Genomic DNA, 26,223 nt, shown 5'->3' with positions numbered 1-26,223 from the left:
TGGAGCTGAAGTAATTTTTTTGTGAAAAAAAGTTAAATGTTCATTTTTATTTAAACATTCCAAAAATTCCTGTGAAACATCTGAAGGGTTAATACACTTCTTGAATGTGGTTTTGGCACCTTGAGGGGTTCCATTTTTAGAATGGTGTCACACTTGGTTATTTTCTATCATATAGACCCCTCAAAATGATTTCAAATGAGATGTGGTCCCTAAAAAAAAATGATGTTGTAAAAATGAGAAATTGCTGGTCAACTTTTAACCCTTATAACTCCCTAACAAAAAAAATTTTGGTTAAAAAATGGTGCTGATGTAAAGTAGACATTTGGAAAATGTTACTTATTAAGTATTTTGTGTGACATATCTCTGTGATTCAATTGCATAAAAATTCAAAGTTGGAAAATTGCGAAATTTACAAAATTTTCACCAAATTTCAGTTTTTTTCACAATAAACACAGGTAATATCAAAGAAATTTTACCACTTTCATGAAGAACAATATGTCACGAGTAAACCTTGTCAGAAACACCAGGATCCGTTGAAGCGTTCCAGAGTTATAACCTCATAAAGGGACAGTAGTCAGAATTGTAAAAATTGGCCTGGTCATTAACGTGTAAACCACCCTTGGGGGTAAAGGGGTTAAGCTTAGTTTTTCACAAGCATCCATCAGTTTGTTTGGTTTTCCTCCAACACTGATCTGCTTTCTCTAATTCAGCATCTCACGAACATGTTACACTTACTTTGCCCTTTAGACAGACACGTGCATCTTTGGCAACATATTTTTGACAGGCATTTTTTAGGCCGAGTCAAACATGCGCATCTGTTACACTGATCTTCTGATGGGCATGAAACACATTCTGGTAATTGGTGGTAGATAAACAAATAATCATTGTAGGCTGTATCCTGGATATCATACCTCCCATAGCCACCACTGTTATTAATCATGTACGTTCCCATTCCTGTCATCACCATGCCCCTTTTCCTGATCACTTCTTCCAACGATTCGTCTACCATTTTTTTAAACAAAAAAATGCGCCTTCCAGGAAGCAACTGTTTAGGAAACCACTTTACAGTTTTGCAAGGTGTTTATGATGCTTGTAAATAATTTATTAAAAAAAAATTACCCCTCCATGGGGAAGTGTTTGACAGCCCATGCACGTAGTCTATGGCCATTACAAGTCAAAGAGACCCGCTCATTGACATTGGGCCTACTTTTTAATGAGGCCTTCCTCCACCTCTTATCATTTTCCACCACTAGATCAACAGGGTTAATGTGTTCCGTGCTGCTATAGACAGTCAATTTTTTGGCAAGGGTGTCTAGTATGGCCACACTATGTTTTTAATAAATGTATCCCCCTTGGGGAAATGTTTGTCAGCCTATACACTTACTGTATGGGCATTACAAGTGTAGGAGACACAATCCCTTTTATTGGGCCTAGGTTTTAATGAGGCCTTCAGCAATGTCTCCTCATTCTCCCCCACTAGATCACCAGGGTTCACGTGTTCTGTGCTGCTACAGATAGTCAATTTTTTGGAAAGGGTGTCTATGATCCACATGAAATATTCTTTTAAAAAATGTACCCCCCATGAGCAGATGCTTGTCAGGCCAGGCACTCCATTACATGTCTCAGAGACCCACACCCCTACATTGGTCTTACTTCTTAACTCTGTCTCCTGCAATGTCTCTTCTTTACCTGCCACTAGATGACCAGGGTGACGTGCTCTGTACTGTTATAGGCCAGTGAATTTTGGGCAAGGGGGCTGTGATGGCACTATTTTACTTATTAAAAAAGGACCCCCCATTGGGGATTTGTTTGTCAGTTCCCTACTTCTTAACTCTGTCTCCTGCAATGTGACCTTTAACTGCCACTAGATCACCAGGGTGAACGTGCTCTGTATGGTGAATTTTGGACAAAGGGGCTGTGATGGCACTATTTTATTTAGTAAAAAAAGGACCCCACATTGAGGAATTGGGCATTACATTGGGCCTACTTCTTAACCCTGTCTCCTGCAATGTGTCCTTTAACTGCCACTAGATCACCAGGGTCAACGTGCTCTGTACGGTGAATTTTGGACAAGGGGGCGGTGATGACACTATTTTATTTAGTAAAAAAGGGACCCCACATTGGGAAATTGTCTGTCAGTTCATGCCCTCCATTACAAGTCTCAGAGACCCACACCCCCACATTGGGCCTACTTATTAACTCTGTTTCCTGCAATGTCTCTTCCTTACCTCCGACGACATGACCTGGGTGTTCTGTACTTTTATAGGTCACAGAATTTTGAGCAGGGGGGGCTGTGATGGCAATAGTATATTTTTAAAAAAGGTACCCCCCATTGGTGAAACCACGTCCTTGTTGGCAATGACTTCATAACATTTGTGAGCACACTTGAAAAGCTCCTTTTTGTGTTGCCTGGTTGCTCACATTGGACACAATACACTTCATATAAATTTGATAAAGCAATGCTGTTAGTTTGGCTCAGTAGTTCATTACAAATATTTATTTTCCGACTATATTAGTTTCTCTCCTTGAGAGCCCTAACTTTGGCTGCCTCAAATGTACAAATGGCGAATACACAAATGGCGATTTGGAATCCAGATTAAAATACTGTATACTGAATGCATTCAGACAATGACATAGCTGCATTTCTTGTAAAACATTTACAGATGTGACAGACAATGCTTATAGTGACACAATCTTGAGAAATGTTTGTTTATTCACTTCACAAACAGTTCTAAGCCTCTATATGTTTGCTGTTTGTCATTGTAAAACATTAAGGTTTACTGAAACTCTGCCTGTGGTGGTTTGATTTAAATCCTTGTGGCTTTTATTTTCTAGGGGTTTATGGTCCCTAGTCTGATGACTCCATGATATCTCTGTTTCATACAACCTTGAAAGCTGGCCACTTGAAGGGCTGGGTGAAACTAGGGTTACTACATAGTCATGTTTCTCTGGTCTTATATAGTGATTTACACAAAGACAGTGTTAGGGCTAGCGGAACGCACCAAATAATAAGAAAGATAGAGTAAGGTGCGTTCGCAGCCCGGGGTCCACCGTGCAGAAATGGAACCTGCTGCCAAGTAATGACGGACTATATGGCGGTACAATGTGGATACACACACGGGTTAACTCCACCCTGTGTGAAGGAAGTGAACCCTGTTGCGTCACAGGGCCACGGTACCGCACCAAGAGCGCAAGCAAGGAGTCTCAGAACTCAATCCCAAGACACAGGATTTGAGTTTATATAGACCTCTTGCGCTCGACACCGCAACTGGGGTGTCAGAGTGAAAGAAATAATAATAAAGATGCACGAGAGTGCGTGCGGTGCCGCACTGCCGGACGCCACTAACCACCCAGGCTTGGGTCAGGAAAGCGCTGTGAAAGCGCACACAGCAATCTGACGCTGTATTGTGTGTTACGTGCTGATGGCTAAGTCGGGAGCTAGATAGCAATCATCCACCTTACGCGAGCAGTCATACACAAGGGAGGGGATAATTAATGAACGACTTTCACACATCAACACACACACGTTTACAAGTTTACACTAGCGCATGGCCGTGCGGTCATGCGAAGCTTATATATCTGCAGCATGAACAGGACCTTCCAAAAAAGGACCAATGGGAAGCTGCCACAGAAGTTGAGCACCTTCAGGACCTTCCTGGACCAATGGGATCTGCTGCAGTATCTGAGCATGTGACCCTCGATCTCCAATGGGAGATCTTGCCCTGGGCATGCTCAGAAGGGGAAAAGCAGGACTTAGTCCCAAAAGCGTCTGCTCGCCGCTGCCCAGCACTGGCTTCAATGGCAGAAGCTGGAAACGCAGTAGTAACCCTATGTGTTATGATCTTAGTGGCTGAGGATCACAAATCTAACCAGCTAAGTAGAAGAAAATAGGACGAGCTCTGGGGATGTGGTAACTGGACTGACCGCAAAACCTGATCCTAACCGCACACACTATAGGCAGCCGTGGAACGTATCCTGAAATCCTAGACGTCTCTTCACGGCCTAAGAAACTGACTACCCCTAAAGAGAAAGTAAAGACCTCACTTGCCTCAGAGAAATAACCCCAGAGATATAGAAGCCCCCCACAAATAATAACGGTGAGTTAAGAGGAAAAGACAAACGCAGAGATGAAACAGGTTAAGCAAATGAGGCCCGCTAACGCTAGATAGCAGAAAATAGCAAGGGATCTGTGCGGTCAGTAAAAAAGCCTATGCAAAAATATCCACGCAGAGAATGCGAGAACCCCCACACCAACTAACGATGTGGGGGGAGCAACTCAGCACCCAGAGCACCAGCAAGCTGGACAAAACTCATCATATACTAGAAATCATATTGAACACAGATGAACAAAAAATAAGAAAACAAAACTTAGCTTCTCTTGGAGAGACTGATAACGGATGTAGACAGGAGCAATCAGAATAGCACTGAATACAACGACAACAGGCAAGGAATGAAGGACCAGCTGGATTAAATAGGAAACCTAACTAGCAGATGACGAGACAGCTGATCCCAGCCAGAAACCTGCAAAATAACAAAAAGAGCCACCAGGGGGAGCCCAAAGAGAGAACTCACACAGTACCACTCACGACCACAGGAGGGAGCCCGGAAACAGAGTTCACAACAGTACCCCCCCCCTTGAGGAGGGGTCACCAAACCCTCACCAGAACCCCCAGGGTGATCAGGGTGAGCCACATGGAAGGCACGAACCAAATCGGCCGCATGAACATCAGAGGCGACAACCCAGGAATTATCCTCCTGACCATAGCCCTTCCACTTAACCAAATACTGAAGCCTCTGTCTTGAAATACGAGAATCCAAGATCTTCTCCACCACGTATTCCAATTCTCCCTCAACCAGCACCGGAGCAGGAGGCTCAACAGAAGGAACCACAGGCACCACATACCTCCGCAACAAAGACCTATGGAACACATTATGGATGGTAAACGATGCCGGGAGGGCCAAACGAAATGACACAGGGTTGAGGATTTCCAAAATTTTATAAGGACCGATAAAACGAGGTTTAAACTTAGGAGAAGAAACCTTCATAGGAACATAACGAGAAGACAACCACACCAAATCCCCCACACGAAGTCGGGGACCCACACAGCGACGACGGTTAGCAAAGCGCTGAGCCTTCTCTTGTGACAACGTCAAATTGTCCACCACATGGTTCCAAATCTGCTGCAACCTATCCACCACAGAATCCACCCCAGGACAGTCAGAAGACTCAACCTGACCCGAGGAAAAATGAGGATGAAAACCAGAATTACAAAAAAAAGGCGAAACCAAAGTAGCCGAACTAGCCCGATTATTAAGGGCAAACTCGGCCAATGGCAAAAAAGTCACCCAATCATCCTGGTCAGCAGAAACAAAACATCTCAAATAAGTTTCCAAGGTCTGGTTAGTTCGCTCGGTTTGGCCATTCGTCTGAGGATGGAAGGCCGACGAAAAAGACAAATCAATGCCCATCTTAGCACAAAAGGACCGCCAAAATCTGGACACAAACTGGGATCCTCTGTCAGACCAATGTTTTCAGGGATGCCGTGCAGACGAACCACATTCTGAAAAAATAACGGAACCAAATCGGAGGAAGAAGGCAACTTAGGCAAGGGCACCAAATGGACCATTTTAGAAAAACGATCACAAACCACCCAGATGACAGACATTCTCTGAGAGACCGGAAGATCCGAAATAAAATCCATGGAAATATGCGTCCAAGGCCTCTTAGGAACCGGCAAAGGCAAAGGCAAACCACTGGCACGAGAACAGCAAGGCTTAGCCCGAGCACAAATCCCACATGACTGCACAAAGGAACGCACATCCCGCGACAAGGAAGGCCACCAGAAGGATCTAGCCACCAAATCTCTGGTACCAAAAATCCCAGGATGACCCGCCAACACTGAAGAATGGACCTCGGAAATAACTCTGCTGGTCCATCTATCTGGGACAAATAGTCTCTCTGATGGACAACGGTCAGGTCTATCCGCCTGAAATTCCTGTAACACCCGTCGCAAATCTGGGGAAATGGCAGACAAAATTACCCCCTCTTTGAGGATACCAGCCGGCTCAGAAACTCCAGGGGAGTCAGGCACAAAACTCCTAGAAAGAGCATCAGCCTTCACGTTCTTCGAACCAGGAAGGTACGAGACCACGAAATCGAAACGTGAGAAAAACAATGACCAACGAGCCTGTCTAGGATTCAACCGCTTGGCCGACTCAAGATAAATCAAATTTTTATGATCAGTCAAGACCACCACACGATGCTTAGCTCCCTCTAGCCAATGTCGCCACTCCTCAAATGCCCACTTCATTGCCAACAACTCCCGATTACCAACATCATAATTTCGCTCAGCCGGCGAAAATTTTCTTGAAAAGAAGGCACATGGCTTCATCACAGAGCAATCAGAGCTTCTCTGTGACAAAACAGCCCCTGCTCCAATTTCAGAAGCATCAACCTCGACCTGGAAGGGAAGAGAGACATCTGGCTGACATAAAACTGGAGCCGAAGAAAACCGGCGCTTCAGCTCTTGAAAGGCCTCAACCGCCGCAGGAGACCAGTTAGTCACATCAGAACCCTTCTTGGTCAAATCCGTCAAAGGTTTAACCACACCAGAAAAATTAGCAATGAAGCGACGGTAAAAATTAGCAAAACCCAAGAACTTCTGAAGACTCTTAACCGATGTAGGTTGAGTCCCATCATGAATAGCCTGGACCTTGACTGGGTCCATCTCAATAGAAGAAGGAGAAAAAATAAAGCCCAAAAAGGACAATTTCTGGACTCCGAAGAGACATTTGGAACCCTTCACAAATAAGGCATTGGCACGCAGGACCTGAAATACCATCCTGACCTGCTTCACATGGGATTCCCAATCATCTGAAAAGACCAAAATATCATCCAGATACACAATCATAAATTTATCCAGATATTCTCGGAAGATATCGTGCATGAAGGACTGAAACACAGAAGGGGCATTAGAAAGTCCAAAAGGCATCACCAAGTACTCAAAATGGCCTTCGGGCGTATTAAATGCTGTTTTCCATTCATCGCCCTGTTTTATACGCACAAGATTATACGCACCGCGAAGATCTATCTTGGTGAACCAACTAGACCCCCTAATCCGAGCAAACAGATCAGACAACAATGGCAAGGGATACTGGAATTTGACCGTGATTTTATTTAGAAGGTGATAATCTATACAGGGTCTCAACGAACCATCCTTCTTGGCCACAAAAAAGAATCCCGCACCAAGAGGGGACGAGGAGGGGCGAATATGTCCCTTCTCCAAAGACTCTTTTACATAGCTCCGCATAGCGGCATGCTCTGGTACAGACAAATTAAACAGTCGTCCCTTAGGGAACTTACTACCAGGAATCAAATTTATAGCACAATCACAATCCCTATGAGGAGGTAAGGCACTGGATTTGGGCTCATCAAATACATCCTGGTAGTCCGACAAAAACTCAGGGACTTCAGAAGGAGTAGAGGAAGCAATTGATACCAAGGGAGCATCGCCATGAATTCCCTGGCAACCCCAACTCAACACAGACATAGCTTTCCAATCCAGGACTGGATTATGAGCCTGCAACCATGGCAGACCCAACACGACAACGTCATGCAAATTATATAACACAAGAAAGCGAATCACCTCCTGATGTACAGGAGTAATGCACATGGTCACTTGAGTCCAGTACTGAGGTTTATTCTTGGCCAATGGCGTAGCATCAATTCCCTTCAATGGAATAGGGAACTGTAATGGCTCAAGGATAAAACCACAGTGCTTGGCAAATGACAAATCCATCAGATTCAGGGCGGCACCTGAATCTACAAAAGCCATAACTGAGTAGGATGACAGAGAACAAATCAAAGTAACAGACAAAATGAATTTAGGCTGTACAGTACCAATGGTTACATAGGTACTAGTGTTGAGCGATACCGTCCGATACTTGAAAGTATCGGTATCGGAACGTATCGGCCGATACCGGCAAAGTATCGGATCTAATCCGATACCGATACCCGATACCAATACAAGTCAATGGGACTCATGTATCGGACGGTATCCCTGATGGTTCCCAGGGTCTGAAGGAGAGGAAACTCTCCTTCAGGTCCTGGGAACCATATTAATGTGTAAAATAAAGAATTAAAATAAAAAATATTGCTATACTCACCTCTCCGACGAAGCCTGCACCTTACCGAGGGAACCGGCAGAGTTGTTTGCTTAAAATTCGCGCTTTAACATCCTTAAGCGAAGTCCCGGCTTGTGATTGGTCGCGCGCCGCCCATGTGGCCGGGACGCAACCAATCACAGCAAGCCGTGACGTAATTTCAGGTCCTTCAGGATTTTAAAATTACGTTCCGGCGTTGTGATTGGTTGCGTCGCGGTCACATGGGCGACGCAGCCAATCACAAGCCGTGACGTCACGGGAGGCAGGAGACGCGCGCATTTTAAAATGCGCGCGTCTCCTGCCTCCCGTGACGTCACGGCTTGTGATTGGCTGCGTCGCCCATGTGACCGCGACGCAACCAATCACAACGCCGGAACGTAATTTTAAAATCCTGAAGGACCTGAAATTACGTCACGGCTTGCTGTGATTGGTTGCGTCCCGGCCACATGGGCGGCGCAACCAATCACAAGCCGTGACGTCACGGAAGGCAGGAGACGCGCGCATTTTAAAATGCGCGCGTCTCCTGCCTCCCGTGACGTCACGGCTTGTGATTGGCTGCGTCGCCCATGTGACCGCGACGCAACCAATCACAACGCCGGAACGTAATTTTAAAATCCTGAAGGACCTGAAATTACGTCACGGCTTGCTGTGATTGGTTGCGTCCCGGCCACATGGGCGGCGCGCGACCAATCACAAGCCGGGACTTCGCGTAAGGATGTTAAAGCGCGAATTTTAAGCAAACAACGCTGCCGGTTCCCTCGGTAAGGTGCAGGCTGCGTCGGAGAGGTGAGTATAGCAATATTTTTTATTTTAATTCTTTATTTTACACATTAATGTTGTTTCGATACCGATACCCGATACCACAAAAGTATCGGATCTCGGTATCGGAATTCCGATACAGCAAATATCGGCCGATACCCGATACTTGCGGTATCGGAATGCTCAACACTAATAGTTACATAGTTACATAGTTATTAAGGTTGAAGGAAGACTGTAAGTCCATCTAGTTCAACCCATAGCCTAACCTAACTTGCCCTAACATGTTGATCCAGAGGAAGGCAAAAAAAACCCATGTGGCAAAGAGTAACTCCACCATGGGGAAAAAAATTCCTTCCCGACTCCACATACGGCAATCAGACTAGTTCCCTGGATCAACGCCTTATCAAGGAATCTAGTGTATATACCCTGTAACATTATACTTTTCCAGAAGGGTATCCAGTCCCCTCTTAAATTTAATTAATGAATCACTCATTACAACATCATACGGCAGAGAGTTCCATAGTCTCACTGCTCTTACAGTAAAGAATCCGCGTCTGTTATTATGCTTAAACCTTCTTTCCTCCAGACGTAGAGGATGCCCCCTTGTCCCTGTCTCAGGTCTATGATTAAAAAGATCATCAGAAAGGTCTTTGTACTGTCCCCTCATATATTTATATATTAAAATAAGATCACCCCTTAGTCTTCGTTTTTCCAAACTAAACAGCCCCAAGTGTAATAACCTATCTTGGTATTGCAGACCCCCCAGTCCTCTAATAACCTTGGTCGCTCTTCTCTGCACCCGCTCCAGTTCAGCTATGTCTTTCTTATACACCGGAGACCAGAACTGTGCACAGTATTCTAAGTGTGGTCGAACTAGTGACTTGTATAGAGGTAAAATTATGTTCTCCTCATGAGCATCTATGCCTCTTTTAATACATCCCATTATTTTATTTGCCTTTGTAGCAGCTGCCTGACACTGGCCACTGAATATGAGTTTGTCATCCACCCATATACCCAGGTCTTTTTCATTGACGGTTTTGCCCAGAGTTTTAGAATTAAGCACATAGTTATACATCTTATTACTTCTACCCAAGTGCATGACCTTACATTTATCCCCATTAAAGCTCATTTGCCATTTATCAGCCCAAGCTTCTAGTTTACATAAATCATCCTGTAATATAAAATTGTCCTCCCCTGTATTGATTACCCTGCAGAGTTTAGTGTCATCTGCAAATATTGAAATTCTACTCTGAATGCCCCCTACAAGGTCATTAATAAATATGTTAAAAAGAAGAGGGCCCAATACTGACCCCTGTGGTACCCCACTGCTAACCGCAACCCAGTCCGAGTGTGCTCCATTAATAACCACCCTTTGTTTCCTATCCCTGAGCCAGCTCTCAACCCACTTACACATATTTTCCCCTATCCCCATTACTCTCATTTTATGTAACAAACTTTTGTGTGGCACCGTATCAAAAGCTTTTGAAAAGTCCATATACACTACGTCCACTGGGTTCCCTTGGTCCAGTCCGGAAGTTACCTCTTCATAGAAGCTGATCAAATTAGTCTGACATGAACGGTCCCTAGTAAACCCGTGCTGATACTGGGTCATAAGGTTATTCCTCTTCAGATACTCCAGTATAGTATCCCTTAGAATGCCCTCCAGGATTTTACCCACAGTAGAGGTTGAGCTTACTGGCCTATAATTACCGAGTTCAGTTTTTGCCCCTTTTTTGAATATTGGCACCACATTTGCTATACGCCAGTCCTGTGGTACAGACCCTGTTATTATGGAGTCTTTAAAGATTAAAAATAATGGTCTATCAATGACTTGTACTTAGTTCCTGCAGTACTCGGGGGTGTATCCCATCCGGGCCCGGAGATTTGTCAATTTTAGTTATTTTTAGACGCCGCTGTACTTCCGGCTGGGTTAAGCAGGTGACATTTAATGGGGAATTTTTATCACTAGTCATTTTGGCTGCCATGGGATTTTCTTTTGTAAATACTGATGAAAAAAAGTCATTTAGCATATTGGCTTTTTCCTCATCCTCATCCACCATTTCCCCCAGATTATTTTTAAGGGGGCCAACACTGTCATTTTTTAGTTCCTTACTATTTATATAGTTAAAGAATATTTTGGGATTATTTTTACTCTCTCTGGCAATGAGTCTCTCTGTCTCAATCTTTGCTGCCTTGATTTGCTTTTTACAGAATTTATTTAATTTTCTGTATTTATTTAATGCCTCCTCACTACCTACTTCCTTTAATTCTCTAAATGCTTTCTTTTTGTCCCTTATTGCGCCCCTTACAGCTCTATTTAGCCATATTGGTTTCCTCCTATTTCTAGTATGTTTATTCCCATACGGTATATACTGTGCACAGGTCCTATCCAGGATGCTAATAAACGTCTCCCATTTTCTATGTGTATTTTTGTGTCTCAGGATATCGTCCCAGTTAATTGCACCAAGATCCTCTCTCATCCGTTGGAAATTTGCCCTCCTGAAGTTTAGTGTCCTTGTCACCCCCCTACTACTCATCTTATTAAAGGTTACATGAAAACTTATTATTTTGTGATCACTATTCCCCAAGTGACCCCCAACCCTTATATTTGATATGCGGTCTGGCCTGTTGGTTAATATTAGGTCTAGCAGTGCCCCCCTCCTTGTTGGGTCCTGAACCAGTTGTGAAAGGTAATTGTCTCTCATAGTTGTCAAAAACCGATTACCTTTACTGGAACTGCAGGTTTCTGTTCCCCAATCTATTTCAGGGTAGTTGAAGTCCCCCATAATAATGACTTCTCCTTGAGTCGCAGCTTCATCTATTTGCTTTACGAGGATATTCTCCATTTCTTCCATTATTTTTGGAGATTTATAACAAATCCCTATCAGTAATTTATTATTTTTTCCCCCTCCCCTTATCTCCACCCACAGGGACTACATTTTCATTAAATTCACCTATATTATCACGCAGGATGGGTTTTAAGGAAGATTTTACATATAGACACACCCCTCCCCCTCGCTTATCTGTACGGTCATTTCTGAACAGGCTATAGCCCTGCAAGTTAACAGCCCAGTCATGGCTCTCATCCAGCCACGTCTCAGATATCCCCGCCATGTCATAATTATGCTCCAACAACATTAGTTCTAATTCATCCATTTTGTTGGCGAGGCTTCTGGCATTAGTATACATGCACTTGATGTTACTCTCTGTACCTCTATTCTTTCTTAAATTACTAACTGTTCTAACCCCACCCCCCATGCCACCGCCACCCCCAACTTCCTTATTTGTGCCCAGGTCTCTATCTGCACTATCTTCCCCTCCTATAAAATGAATACCCTCCCCCCCAATCCCTAGTTTAAACACTCCTCCAACCTTCTAACCATTTTCTCCCCCAGCACAGCTGCCCCTTCCCCATTGAGGTGCAGCCCGTCCCTAGCGTAGAGCCTGTAGCCAACTGAGAAGTCGGCCCAGTTCTGCAGGAACCCAAACCCCTCCTTCCTACACCAATTCTTGAGCCACTTATTAACCTCCCTAATCTCCCGTTGCCTCTCTGGCGTGGCACGTGGTGACAGATCTAGCGAAGTTTTTTGTGCGTTTAGAGCATGCTGAGATAACATGAGCTGAATCACCACAGTAAAAGCACAACCCATTCTGACGTCTATGATTTTGCCGTTCAATTCTGGTCAGAATCCTATCACATTGCATAGACTCAGGTTTCTGTTCAGAAAACACCGCCAGATGGTGCGCAGGTTTGCGCTCCCGCAAACGCCGATCAATCTGAATGGCCAAAGCCATTGACTCATTCAGACTCGCAGGCGTGGGGAACCCCACCATAACATTCTTAATGGCTTCAGAAAGACCTTCTCTGAAATTTGCAGCCAGGGCACACTCATTCCATTGAGTAAGCACCGACCATTTCCGAAATTTTTGACAATACACCTCAGCTTCATCCTGGCCCTGAGAGAGAGCCAGCAAGGCCTTTTCTGCCTGGTTCTCAAGATTAGGTTCCTCATAAAGCAATCCAAGCGCCAGAAAAAACGCATCCACATTCAGCAATGCAGGATCTCCTGGCGCCAGGGAGAAAGCCCAATCTTGAGGGTCGCCACGTAACAGGGAGATAACAATTCTAACTTGCTGAGCAGAATCACCAGAGGAACGAGGTCTCAAAGAAAGAAATAATTTACAATTATTCTTAAAATTCAGAAACCTAGATCTATCTCCAGAAAAAAACTCAGGAATAGGTACTTTTGGCTCAGACATAGGACTGTGAACAACAAAATCCTGAATGCTTTGCACCCTTGCCGCAAGATGATCCACACTAGAAGTCAGACTCTGAATATCCATGTCTGCAGCTGAACTCAAAGCCACCCAGAGATTAAGGGGAGGAGAGAAGCAGGACACACTGCAGAGCAGAAAAAAAAAATAAAAAAAAAATTGAACTCAGGATTTCTCTTATCCCACTTTTGCGATGCATTTAACACTTTAGGCCTGTTGTACTGTTATGATCCTAGTGGCTGAGGATCACAAATCTAACCAGCTAAGTAGAAGAAAATAGGACGAGCTCTGGGGATGTGGTAACTGGACTGACCGCAAAACCTGATCCTAACCGCACACACTATAGGCAGCCGTGGAACGTATCCTGAAATCCTAGACGTCTCTTCACGGCCTGAGAAACTGACTACCCCTAAAGAGAAAGTAAAGACCTCACTTGCCTCAGAGAAATAACCCCAGAGATATAGAAGCCCCCCACAAATAATAACGGGGAGTTAAGAGGAAAAGACAAACGCAGAGATGAAACAGGTTAAGCAAATGAGGCCCGCTAATGCTAGATAGCAGAAAATAGCAAGGGATCTGTGTGGTCAGTAAAAAACCCTATGCAAAAATATCCACGCAGAGAATGCGAGAACCCCCACACCAACAATGTGGGGGGAGCAACTCAGCACCCAGAGCACCAGCAAGCTGGGAAATCACATATTAGCAAGCTGGACAAAACTCATCATATACTAGGAAACATATTGAACACAGATGAACAAAAAAATAAGCAAACAAAACTTAGCTTCTCTTGGAGAGACTGATAACGGATGTAGACAGGAGCAATCAGAATAGCACTGAATACAATGACAACAGGCAAGGAATGAAGGACCAGCTGGATTAAATAGGAAACCTAACTAGCAGATGACGAGACAGCTGATCCCAGCCAGAAACCTGCAAAATAACAAAAAGAGCCACCAGGGGGAGCCCAAAGAGAGAACTCACACAGTACCACTCACGACCACAGGAGGGAGCCCGGAAACAGAGTTCACAACACCTATGCACAGAGTGGGGCTGAGCAAGACGCTGGGACCGACGTCTCCACTGAGCAGACTCCACTGCGGCTGGAGAAGAATGGGAGAATGCAGCAGACATGGTTCGAGATTCCCCCTGTGCAGCGGCGGGAACTCGACTCCTAACAGACAGATGCCAAAGCTGAGGTACCTGTACATGTACAGTGTGCTGATACCTGCATAATTGGGGACACCCATGCAGAGTACGTAATCACCCAGGAGTTCTCTGTTTTGATGTTGCTTCTCTGATATTCCAGATGGATGATGTTTAAAAGCCTCTTGTGGATGATGTAAGTATACTGTATGTTGTTAATCTTTATATATAAGTAATCACTATATGTATTTAATCCTTATATGTACTTATTAACCTTTGTATGTTAACATGTACAAAAGTATACGTACAAACACTATTCAATCATACTATTCCTTGAATTTTGTAGTTCGCAATAAAATTGCATTGTCTTGCAAGTATTAGCCTTATTTAAAGCCGTATCTGAACCTTAGTATTTAATACATGGCAAATAAAATTGCCAAATTCTCCTGTAAATAATTCTGCAAAGAGGGAACCATCATACCATTAAAAAATACAAGTGGATTTTCATGGGCCCATCCAGTATGTGGGTTCCAAGGCGTAATGGGGTGCATATGACTGACTATGCAGCAGGGCTGGTCTTGATGCCAATGTGTTAAAAAAGGAGTACGGGAGTACAAAATGCATATTGTGAAGTGAATTTTCCTTGGCCAATCCAGTATGTGGGTTACAAAGCATAATGGGGTGCATATGATTGAATGTGTAGCATGGCTGGCCTTGCTGCCAATATGTAAAACAAAGGAGTACGGGAGTACAAAATGCATATTGTGAAGTGGATTTTCATGGGCCCATCCGGCATGTGGGTTTCAAGGCATAATGGGGTGCATATGACTGACTATGCTGCAGGGCTGGCCTTGCTGCCAATGTGTAAAACAAAGGAGTACGGGAGTACAAAATGCATATTGTGAAGTGGATTTGCATGGGCCCATCAAGTATATGGGTTCAAAGGCTTATTGGGGTGCATATGAATTGGGAGCAGGGCAGACTTTGAATTCAATGGAACACTTTTTCAGGAGTCCCCTCTGGACATTCTATGACAGGGGTATTGTGGTGCGTCGTAATTCTTGGCAGCCCTCCACTCACTGTATAGGCTACAACAGTTTAGGAGACCCATTGTTTAATAATGGCCCTTTAAGAAGATTAATGCCGCCTGATGCACCAGTAAAAATAGGCTCTGTGACTTTAAGACTTCATAAATTAAACAAGATGGGTCTGCTTATGTGTCACACACCACATGGCCAGCTAGGGTTGATAAATGTTACAATGACATTTCCCAGTGAATGCATTTGTAGTGGTTGAAAGCAATGTTAAAGTTGAAATTCTTCAAAAACGCTGCGTCTGAACTAAGCTTAAGTGGGGAGGAAATTTTCCGTCTAGGGTTAATTATTTGGCCTTACAGGCAAGTCATTAACCTGCAAAGGATGTACCTTGACATATTTCCCAGCAAAACCCATTTTGGTTTCGTTTTAATGTGTTTTCTGTTGCATCAGGAAAAATGGTATGAATCCCGGAAAAAAAAGTTTATAACTGTGAACTAGGAGTCAGGAATGCCTCCACGGGCGATCCCCATGATGTCCCGTGTCATTTGAGCAGTGTTTTCATGATTTTCAGACGTTTTTAGACCTTAAAAGGACCCCCGGGTGGGATTGCGGTAAAAATACTCTGGTCTCCCATAGACTTACATTGGGCTGTTCTGGCTGAGTAACCGAGTATTCCAATCTGCTCGACCCAAGCAATGAGCACCCGAGCATTTTAGTGCTCGCTCATCACTAGTGGTCACAATATAGTAAGTTTTCATGTATAATTTAATAAGATGTGTAGTAGAGGGGTTACAAGGACATAAACTTCAGGAAGGCAAATTTCCAATGGTTGAGAGATGATCTTAATGAAATAAACTGGGACGATATCCTGAGGCATAAAAGTACACAAAGAAAATGTGAGGTGTTTATTAGCATCCTGGATAGGACCTGTGCTCAATATGTACACCAGGGCCGGACTGGCCATCGGGCAGTTCTGGAAAATGCCAGAAGGGCCGGTGCCAGTAGTGGGCCGCTGCACACCGACTCACCCTTCCCTCCCCCAGCGCCGTCGCCGCATTCAACTATACCGGCGTCTATGACGCCGGTACAGTTGAATGCAATGATGGAGGAGAGAGCGTCACATGATGCTCCCTCTCCCATCATTCCCCACTCTGCCTCTGACATTGCGGGTGCGCGCGCACTCACTGTGTGCCAGGCAGTGCAGCGGCAGCCGCCGAGAGACAGGAGCAGGGAGCACCGTGGGCCGTTTGGTTTTGTTTTTTACTGGACTGTGGGGCCATTCTAGGGGGGAGGAAAGATGTGGGCTCTGCTGTATACTACTATGTGGGCTGTACTAAAAACTACTGTGTGGGCTCTGCTGTATGCTATTATGTGGGCTGTGCTATAAACTACTGTGTGGGCTCTGCTGTATACTACTGTGTGGGCTCTGCTGTATACTACTGTATGGGCTGTGCTGTATACTACTATGTGGGCTGTGCTATATACTAGTGTGTGGGCAGTGCTGTATACTGCTGTATGGGCAGTGCTGTATACTACTGTGTGGGCAGTGCTGTATACTACTATATGGGCAGTGCTGTATACTACTGTGTGGGCTGTGCTGTATACTGCTACTTGGGCTGTGTTATCTGCTATGCGGGGTGTGCTATATACTATGGGGGGTATAATATATTCTATGGGGGAGGCCGTGTTATATACTATGTGGCTGTTATATACTATTGTGGGGTATATTATATTCTATGGGGGAAGCTGTGTTATATACTATGGGGGGCTGCATTATATTCTACTAGATTGTGGCCCGATTCTAACGCATCGGGTATTCTAGAATATGCATGTCCCCGTAGTATATGGACAATGATGATTCCGACTGTGCCCGTCGCTGATTGGTCGAGGCAACCTTTTTGACATCATCGTCGCCATGGCAACCATTATGACATCTACGTCGATACTGTGCCCGTCGCTGATTGGTCGAGGCCTGGCGGCCTCGACCAATCAGAGACGTGGGATTTCCATTATGACATCATCGTCGCCATGCTATGCCCGTCGCTGATTGGTCGAGGCCTGGCGGCCTCGACCAATCAGAGACGTGGGATTTCTACGTCGATACTGTGCCCATCGCTGATTGGTCGAGGCGCAGGCGGCCTCGACCAATCAGCAAATGAATAAACGGGACAGACAGACAGACAGAAAAACCCTTAGACAATTATATATATAGATGGGGGCTACATTATATATTATGGGGAGGTGGGCTGTATTATATTCTATGGGGTGGCTGCATTATACTCTGGGGTGGCTGCATTATACTCTGGGGTGGCTGCATTATATTAAGTAGGCTGGTGGCTGCATTATACTATATGTGGGCTGCATTATACTGTATCGAGGACTATAGGGAACAAAACTATATGAAGAACTATGGGGTGCATTATTCTATGGGAAGTGAATTGTACTACATGGATGACTATGGCGGTGCATTATACTATATGGAGCACTATGAGGAGTGTATTATGCTATATGGATGACTATGAGGAGTGTATTATGCTATATGGAGGACTGAGCAGTGTATTTTAATATATGGAGGACTATAGCGAGTGTATTATACTATGTGGAGGACTGTGGTGCACATTATAATATATGGAGGACTATGGGGTGTATTTTATTAAACAAGTAAAATGCTGCATATTCAGATTGTTTTTGCTGGAACAAAATTCATTGTTCTCAGCAGAACATCGCCAGCGTAAACTGTAGATGTGCTGCTGATAACATGATACTGTATGGTGTTCTGTTAGTGATCGTTCTGTCCCATCATTATTCCTCAGTTGGTGGAAAGAGGCTGGGAAACAAGCGTTGAACAACTTCAGCATTGTCGATCAAACTCATTTAGTGGCCTGAACTCAGCGCTTGTAAATACAACCAAAATGCTTTTGTGTGATGTGCAATATGTTAGCATTTGGGGCCCCATTATAAACTTTGCCTTGGGCCCCACTTTGCCTAAAACCGGCCCTGCCTACAAGTGTACAAAGATATTATACAGTCACCATGTGACATGTGGGCCTGTGTAACTTCAAATGCCAGGGCTGAATTTTAGTCCCAGTCCGGCCCTGATATACACTATGGGAACAAACATGCTAGAAATAAGAGGAAACCAATATAGCTAAAAAGAGCTGTAAGGGGCGCAATAAATGACAAAAACAAAGCATATAGAAAATTAAAGCAAGTAGGTAGTGATGAGGCATTAAATAAATACAGAAAATTAAATAAATTCTGTAAAAAGCAAATCAAGGCAGCAAAGACTGAGAGAGAGAGACTCATTGCCAGAGAGAGTAAAAATAATCCCAAAAAATTCTTTAACTATATAAATAGTAAGACACAAAAAAATGATAGTGGTGGTCCCCTTAACCCCTTTGTGCCATGCGCCGTACTAGTACGGGGCTGCCGGCACTGCATTAGTGCCAGCCGCAGTACTAGCATGGCGCATCGATCACCGCGGTCTCGCGCTGAGCGCCGCGGTGATCGGGTGCGGGTGTCAGCTGTATATGACAGCTGACACCCCGCAGCAATGCCCACGATCGGCGCTATCGCCGATCGTGGGCATTTAACCCCTCTGATGCCGCTGTCAATAGTGACAGCGGCATAGAGGGGGATCGCGCAGGGATGGGGGCTCCCTGCGCTCTCCCACCGGAGCAACGCGATGAGATCGCGCTGCTCCGGTGACCTGGAAGGAGTCCCCGGATTCAAGATGGCCGCGGGACTCCTTCCGGGTCATGAGATGACCTAGCTTGCCGGCGCCTGCTGAGAGTTCCTAATAGCAGGCGCCGGCAAGCCTCTGCCCTTGCCTGTCACATCGGTGATCTGACAGAGTGCTGTGCACACTGTCAGATCACCGATCTGTGATGTCCCCCCCTGGGACAAAGTAAAAAAGTAAATAAAAAAAAATGTCCACATGTGTAAAAAAAAAGAAAAAAAAATCCTAAATAAAGAAAAAAAAATAAATATTCCCATAAATACATTTCTTTATCTAAATAAAAAAAAATAAAAGTACACATATTTAGTATCGCCCCGTCCGTAACGACCCCACCTATAAAACTATATCACTAGTTAACCCCTTCAGTGAACACAGTAAAAAAAAAAAAAAAAAAAACGAGGCAAAAAACAACGCTTTATTCTCATACCGCCAAACAAAAAGTGGAATAACATGCAATCAAAAAGACGGATATAAATAACCATGGTACCGCTGAAAACGTCATCTTGTCCCGCAAAAAAAAGCCGCCACACAGCATCATCAGCAGAAAAATAAAAAAGTTAAAGCTCTCAGAATAAAGCGATGCAAAAACAATTATTTTTTTATATAGAATAGTTTTTATTGTGTAAAAGCGCCAAAACATAAAAAAATTACATAAATGAGGTATCGCTGTAATCGTACTGACCTGAAGAATAAAACTGCTTTATCAATTTTACCACACGTGGAATGGTATAAACGCCCATCCTAAAAGAATTTCAGGAATTGCCGGTTTTTGTTCATTCCACCTCCCAAAAATCGGAATAAAAAGCGATCAAAAAAATGTCATGTGCCCGAAAATAGTACCAATAAAAACGTCAACTCGTCCCGCAAAAAACAAGATCTCACATGACTCGGTGGGCCAAAATATGGATAAATTATAGCTCTCAAAATGTGGTAATGCAAAAACTATTTTTTGCAATAAAAAGCGTCTTTTAGTGTGTGATGGCTGCCAACCATAAAAATCCGCCCAAAAAACGCTATAAAAGTAATTCAAATCCCCCTTCATCACCCCCTTAGTTAGGGAAAAATAATAAAATTTTTAAAAATATATTTATTTCCATTTTCCCGTTAGGCTACTTTCACACTAGCGTCTGTACGGGGCCGTCGCGCTGCGTCGGCCCGACGTACCGACGCATACTGTACAAGCGCCGCACAACGGGGGCAGCGGATGCTGTTTTTCCACGCATCCGCTGCCCCATTGTGAGGTGCGGGGAGGTGGGGGCGGAGTTCCAGCCACGCATGCGCGGTCGGAAATGGTGGACCGTCGGCACAAAAAAAGTTACATGTAATGTTTTTTGCTGCCGGCGGTCCGCCACAACACGACGCAACCGTCGCACGACAGTTGCGACGTGTGTCAATACGTCGCAATGCGTCGCTAATGTTAGTCTATGGGGAAAAAATGCATCCTGCAGATGACTTTGCAGGATGCGTTTTTTCACCAAAACGACGCATTGCGACGTATGCAAAAAAACGCTAGTGTGAAAGTAGCGCTAGAGTCAGGACTAGGGTTAGGGCTAGGGTTAGGGTTGGGATTAGGGCTAGGGTTAGGGCTGGGGTTAGGGTTGGGGTTAGGGTTTCAGTTAGAATTGGGGAGTTTTCACTGTAAAGGCACATCAGGGGCTCTCCAAACGCGACATGGCATCCGATCTCAATTCCAGCCAATTCTGCTTTGAAAAACTAAAACAGTGCTCCTTCCCTTCCGAGTTCTACTGTGCGCCCAAACAGTGGTTCCCCCCAACATATGGGGTATCAGCGTTCCCAGGACAAGTTGGACAACAACTTTTGGGGTCCAATTTGTCCTGTTACCCTTGGGAAAATAAAAACGTGGGGGCTAAAATATCAGTTCCGTGGAAAAAAAAATATTTTTTATTTTCACGGCTCTGCGTGATAAACTGTAGTGAAACACTTGTTGGTTCAAAGTTCTCACAACACATCTAGATAAGTTCCCTGGGGGGTCTAGTTTCCAATATGGGGTCACTTGTGGGGGGTTTCTACTGTTTAGGTACATCAGGGGCTCTGCAAATGCAACATGACACCTGCAGACCAATCCATCTAAGTCTGCAATTCAAACGGCGCTCCTTCCCTTCCGAGCTCTGCCGTGCGCCCAAACAGTGGTTCCCCCCATATATGGGGTATCAGCGTACTCAGGACAAATTGGACAACAACTTTTGTTGTCCAATTTCTCCTGTTACCCTTGGGAAAATAAAAACGTGGGGGCTAAAATATCATTTTTGTGGAAAAAAATATATTTTTTATTTTCACGGCTCTGCGTGATAAACTGTAGTGAAACACTTGTTGGTTCAAAGTTCTCACAACACACTAGATAAGTTCCTTGGGGGGTCTAGTTTCCAATATGGGGTCACTTGTGGGGGGTTTCTACTGTTTAGGTACATCAGGGGCTCTGCAAATGCAACATGACACCTGCAGACAAATCCATCTAAGTCTGCATTTCAAACGGCGCTCCTTCCCTTCCGAGCTCTGCCGTGCGCCCAAACAGTGGTTCCCCCCATTGTATGGGGTATCAGTGTACTCAGGACAAATTGCACAATAACTTTTGTGGTCCAATTTCTCCTGTTACCCTTGGGAAAAAAAATTGTGGGCTAAAACATCATTTTGTGGAAAGAAAAAATGATTTTTTAATTTTCACAACGCTACATTCTAAACTTTAGTGAAACAATTGGGGGTTAAAAGTGCTCACCACACACCTAGATAAGTTCCTTAGGGGGTCTTCTTTCCAAAATGGTGTCACTTGTGGGGGTTTCCACTGTTTAGGCACGTCAGGGGCTCTCCAAACACGACATGGGTTCCGATCTCAATTCCAGTCAATTTTGCATTGAAAAGTCAAATGGCGCTCCTTCCCTTCCGAGCTCTGCCATGTGCCCGATCAATGGTTTACCCCAACATGTGGAGTATCGGCGTACTCAGGACATATTGTACAACAACTTTTTTGGTCCAATTTCTCCTGTTACCCTTGGTAAAATAAAACAAATTGGATCTGAAGTAAAAATTTTGTGAAAAAAAAGTTAAATGTTCAATTTTTTTTAAACATTCCAAAAATTCCTGTGAAGCACCTGAAGGGTTAATAAACTTTTTGAATGTGGTTTTGAGTACCTTGAGGGGTGCAGTTTTTAGAATGGTGCCACTTTTGAGCATTTTCTGTCATATAGAGCCCTCAAAGTCACTTCAAGTGTGAGGTGGTCCGTAAAAAAAATGGTTTTGCAAATTTTGTTGCAAAAATGAGAAATCGCTGGTCAACTTTTAACCCTTATAACTCCCTAATAAAAAAAAATTATGTTTCCAAAATTGTGTTGATGTAAAGCAGACATGAGGGAAATGTTGTTTATTAACTATATTATGAGATGTAACTCTCTAATTTAAGGGAATAAAAACTAAAAGTTTGAAAATTGCTAAATTTTCATAATTTTCGACAAATTTTTGTTTTTTTCACAAATAAATGAAAGTCATATCGAAGAAGTTTTACCACTATCATGAAGTACAATATGTCACGAAAAAACAATGTCAGAATCGCCAGGATCCGTTGAAGCGTTTTAGAGTTATGACCTCATAAATTGACAGTGGTCAGAATTCTAAAAATTGGCCCTGTCACTTAGGTGAAAACAGGCTCCGGGGTGAAGGGGTTAAAAATAGTCTGTGTGAAATAGTGGATGAGGATGAGGAGAATGCCAATATGCTAAATGACTATTTTTCATCAGTATTTACACAAGAAAATCCCATGACAGACAATATGATCAGTGATAACAAAAATTCCCCATTAAATGTCACCTGCTTAACCCAGCAGGAAGTACGGAGGAGTCTAAAAATTATTAAAGTTGACAAATCCCCGGGCCTGGATGGGATACACCCCCGAGTACAGCAGGAATTAAGTACAGTCATTGATAGACCATTATTTTCAATCTTTAAAGATCTGTACCACAGCAAATGTGGTGCCAATTTTCTAAAAGGCGACAAAAACTGAACTCGGAAATTATAGGCCAGTAAGCTTAACCTCTACTGTGGGTGAAATCATGGAGGGTATTCTAAGGGATGCTATGCTGGAGTATGTGAAGAAGAATAACCTCATGACCCAATATCAACACGGGTTTATTAGGGACCTTTCCTGTCAGACTAATCTCATCAATTTCTATGAAGAGGTGAGTTCTGGCTTGGACCAAGGAAGTGCAGTGGACGTGGTGTATATGGACTTTTCAAAAGACTTTGATACGGTGCCATACAAAAGGCTGATAAATAAAATGAGAATAATGGGGATAGGGGAAAATATGTGTAGGTGGGTTAAGAGCTGGCTCAGGGATAGGAAACAAAGGGTGGTTATTAATGGAGCACACTCTGACTGGTTCACGGTTAGCAGTGGTGTATCGCAGGAGTGTTGGGACTGCTTATTTTTAACATATTTATTAATGACCTTGTAGGGGGCATATAGAGAGGAATTTCAATATTTGCAGATGACACTAAACTCTGCAGGGTAATCAATACAGAGGAGGACAATTTAATATTACAGGAAGATTTATGTAAATTAGAAGCTTAGGCTGATGAATGGCAAATGAGTTTTAATGGAGATAAATGTAAGGTCATGCACTTGGGCAGAAGAAATAAGATGTATAATTATGTGCTTAATTTAGTGTTGAGCATTCCGATACCGCAAGTATCGGGTATCGGCCGATATTTGCTGTATCGGAATTCCGATACCGAGATCCGATACTTTTGTGATATCGGGAATCGGTATCGAGATCGATATTAATGTGTAAAATAAAGAATAAAAATAAAAAATATTGATATACTCACCTCTCCGACGCGACCAATCACAGGCCGCGACGTCATCTAAGGTCTTTCAAGCGTTCATTCTTAGGAACGGAAGCTGCCGGTTAGATCGGTAAGGTCCAGGCTGCGTCGGAGAGGTGAGTATATCAATATTTTTTATTTTTATTCTTTATTTTACACATTAATATGGATCCCAGGGCCTGAAGGAGAGTTTCCTCTCCTTCAGACCCTGGGAACCATACAGGATACCTTCCGATACTTGGTGTCCCATTGACTTGTATTGGTATCGGGTATCGGTATCGGCGATATCCGATACTTTTCGGGTATCGGCCGATACTATCCGATACCGATACTTTCAAGTATCGGACGGTATCGCTCAACACTAGCTTAATTGTAAAACACTGGGCAAAACCGTCACTGAAAAAGACCTGGGTGTATGGGTGGATGACAAAGTCACATTTAGTGGTCAGTGTCAGGCAGCTGCTGCAAAGGCAAATTAAATAATAATGGGATGTATTAAAAGAGACATAGATGCTCATGAGGAGAACGGCATTCCAGCTCTGGCTTGTCAAGGAAAGGAGGCTTTTTCGCCGTGCAATGCTCCTCTTCAGAGAAAAAGAGGACATGAACTCTATAGCGAAACCTGTTGGAAGTAGCGATCCTACAAGTCACAATCAACCCTTTGATGAGTCTTGTAATATGACTTAGGATAAAAGCCAAATCAGTATCTCAATTTGCCGACACGGTGTTTCTAGCTGTTTGCCCTCTTCAGTGCAAAGCATGGAACCGATTCGGTTAGGTGAGAGCCTCTGGAGTGAGGTCTAAAGGGTTAGGTTTCTCCTTGTGGAGAGTGACATTCCAGCTCTGGCTAGTCAAGGTAAGGAGTCTTATTCGCCATCTACTGGCTAACACGGTACAAAGATATATATCTTTCCTGTACCCTTATACAAGTCAATAGTGCGACCACATTTAGAATACTGTGTACAGTTCTGGTCTCCGGTGTATAAGAAAGACATAGCTGAACTAGAGCAGGTGCAGAGAAGAGTGACCAAGGTTATTAGAGATTTGAAACAATACATTTGAAAAAACTGACCGTCACATCCAAACATAGACTAAGTGTGAACAGGTGCTGAACCTAGAGTCACCAACTCTTATATAGTCAAGCAAATAAGGTAGCACACTGCAGCGCTAAAACATGCAAACATGAAACACGAAAATTGAACTGCATTACTGCACTAGAAATATGAAAAATTAGAGCGTTTAGCGCATAAAAATGGCCAATTTTATGTGTACCTGGTAGCCACTTTACGGCATCTCTCTTATACCAGGTCCTACGCTTTCCTTTCCTCGCTGAGAATAAACGTCTCCATCTGAATGGGTACCTATGAAAACCTCTTCTTAGACTAACATTCTCGCTCTCTGTGGAGGGTTAATGGACCTGTTGCAATTAAAACACCTGTGGCTAGGAGGCGGAGTGCTCAGTCAGAAGGCTAAATAATACACTCCGCCTGTTTGTGTGTGTATGTGTCTGTGTTGTGTGTTTGTGTGTGTGACAGCACGTGTGTGTTTGTATGTGGCTGCATATGTGTGTGTGTCTGTGTGTTGTGTGTGTGTTTGTGTCTGTGTGTATTGTGTGTGTGTTGTGTGTATGTATGTGGGACTGTGTTGTGTGTGTGTGTGACTGCACTTGTGTGTCTGTGTGTGGCTGAATGTGTGTGTGTGTCTGTGTGTTGTGTGTGTTTGTCTGTATGCGTGTCTGTGTGTGTTGTCTGTTTGTGTGTATGTATCTGTGTGTGTCTGTGTTGTGTGTGTTTGTGTGTGTGTGTTTGTGTGTAAGTGTCTGTGTTGTGTGTTTGTGTGTGTGACTGCATGTGTATGTTTGTGTGTGGCTGCATATGTGTGTGTGTCTGTGTGTTGTGTGTGTTTGTGTCTGTGTGTGTATTGTTTGTGTGTTGTGTGTATGTATGTGGGACTGTGTTGTGTTTGTGTGTGTGTGACTGCACTTGTGTGTCTGTGTGTGGCTGCATGTGTGTGTGTCTGTGTGTTGTGTGTATGTATCTGTGTGTGTCTGTGTTGTGTGTGTTTGTTTGTGTATGTGTATGTATCTGTGTATGTCTGTGTTTGTGTGTGACTACACATGTGTGTCTGTGTGTCTGTGTGTGTGTGTGCATGTGTGTGTCACTGTGTCTGTTTGTGTGTGTTTTCAAACAATGGAATAACGAATTTAGGGATTTTGTCACTGCTTTAGAAAAGCAACCCAAGCCAACTTCCTACAGGTAACAAGCGATTATTAGA

The sequence above is a fragment of the Ranitomeya variabilis genome, chromosome 5 (genome assembly GCF_051348905.1).
Source record: "Ranitomeya variabilis isolate aRanVar5 chromosome 5, aRanVar5.hap1, whole genome shotgun sequence".
Classification (NCBI taxonomy): Eukaryota; Metazoa; Chordata; class Amphibia; order Anura; family Dendrobatidae; genus Ranitomeya; species Ranitomeya variabilis.
The sequence above is the reverse complement of the archived record's forward strand: the minus strand, read 5'-3'. Positions refer to the sequence as shown.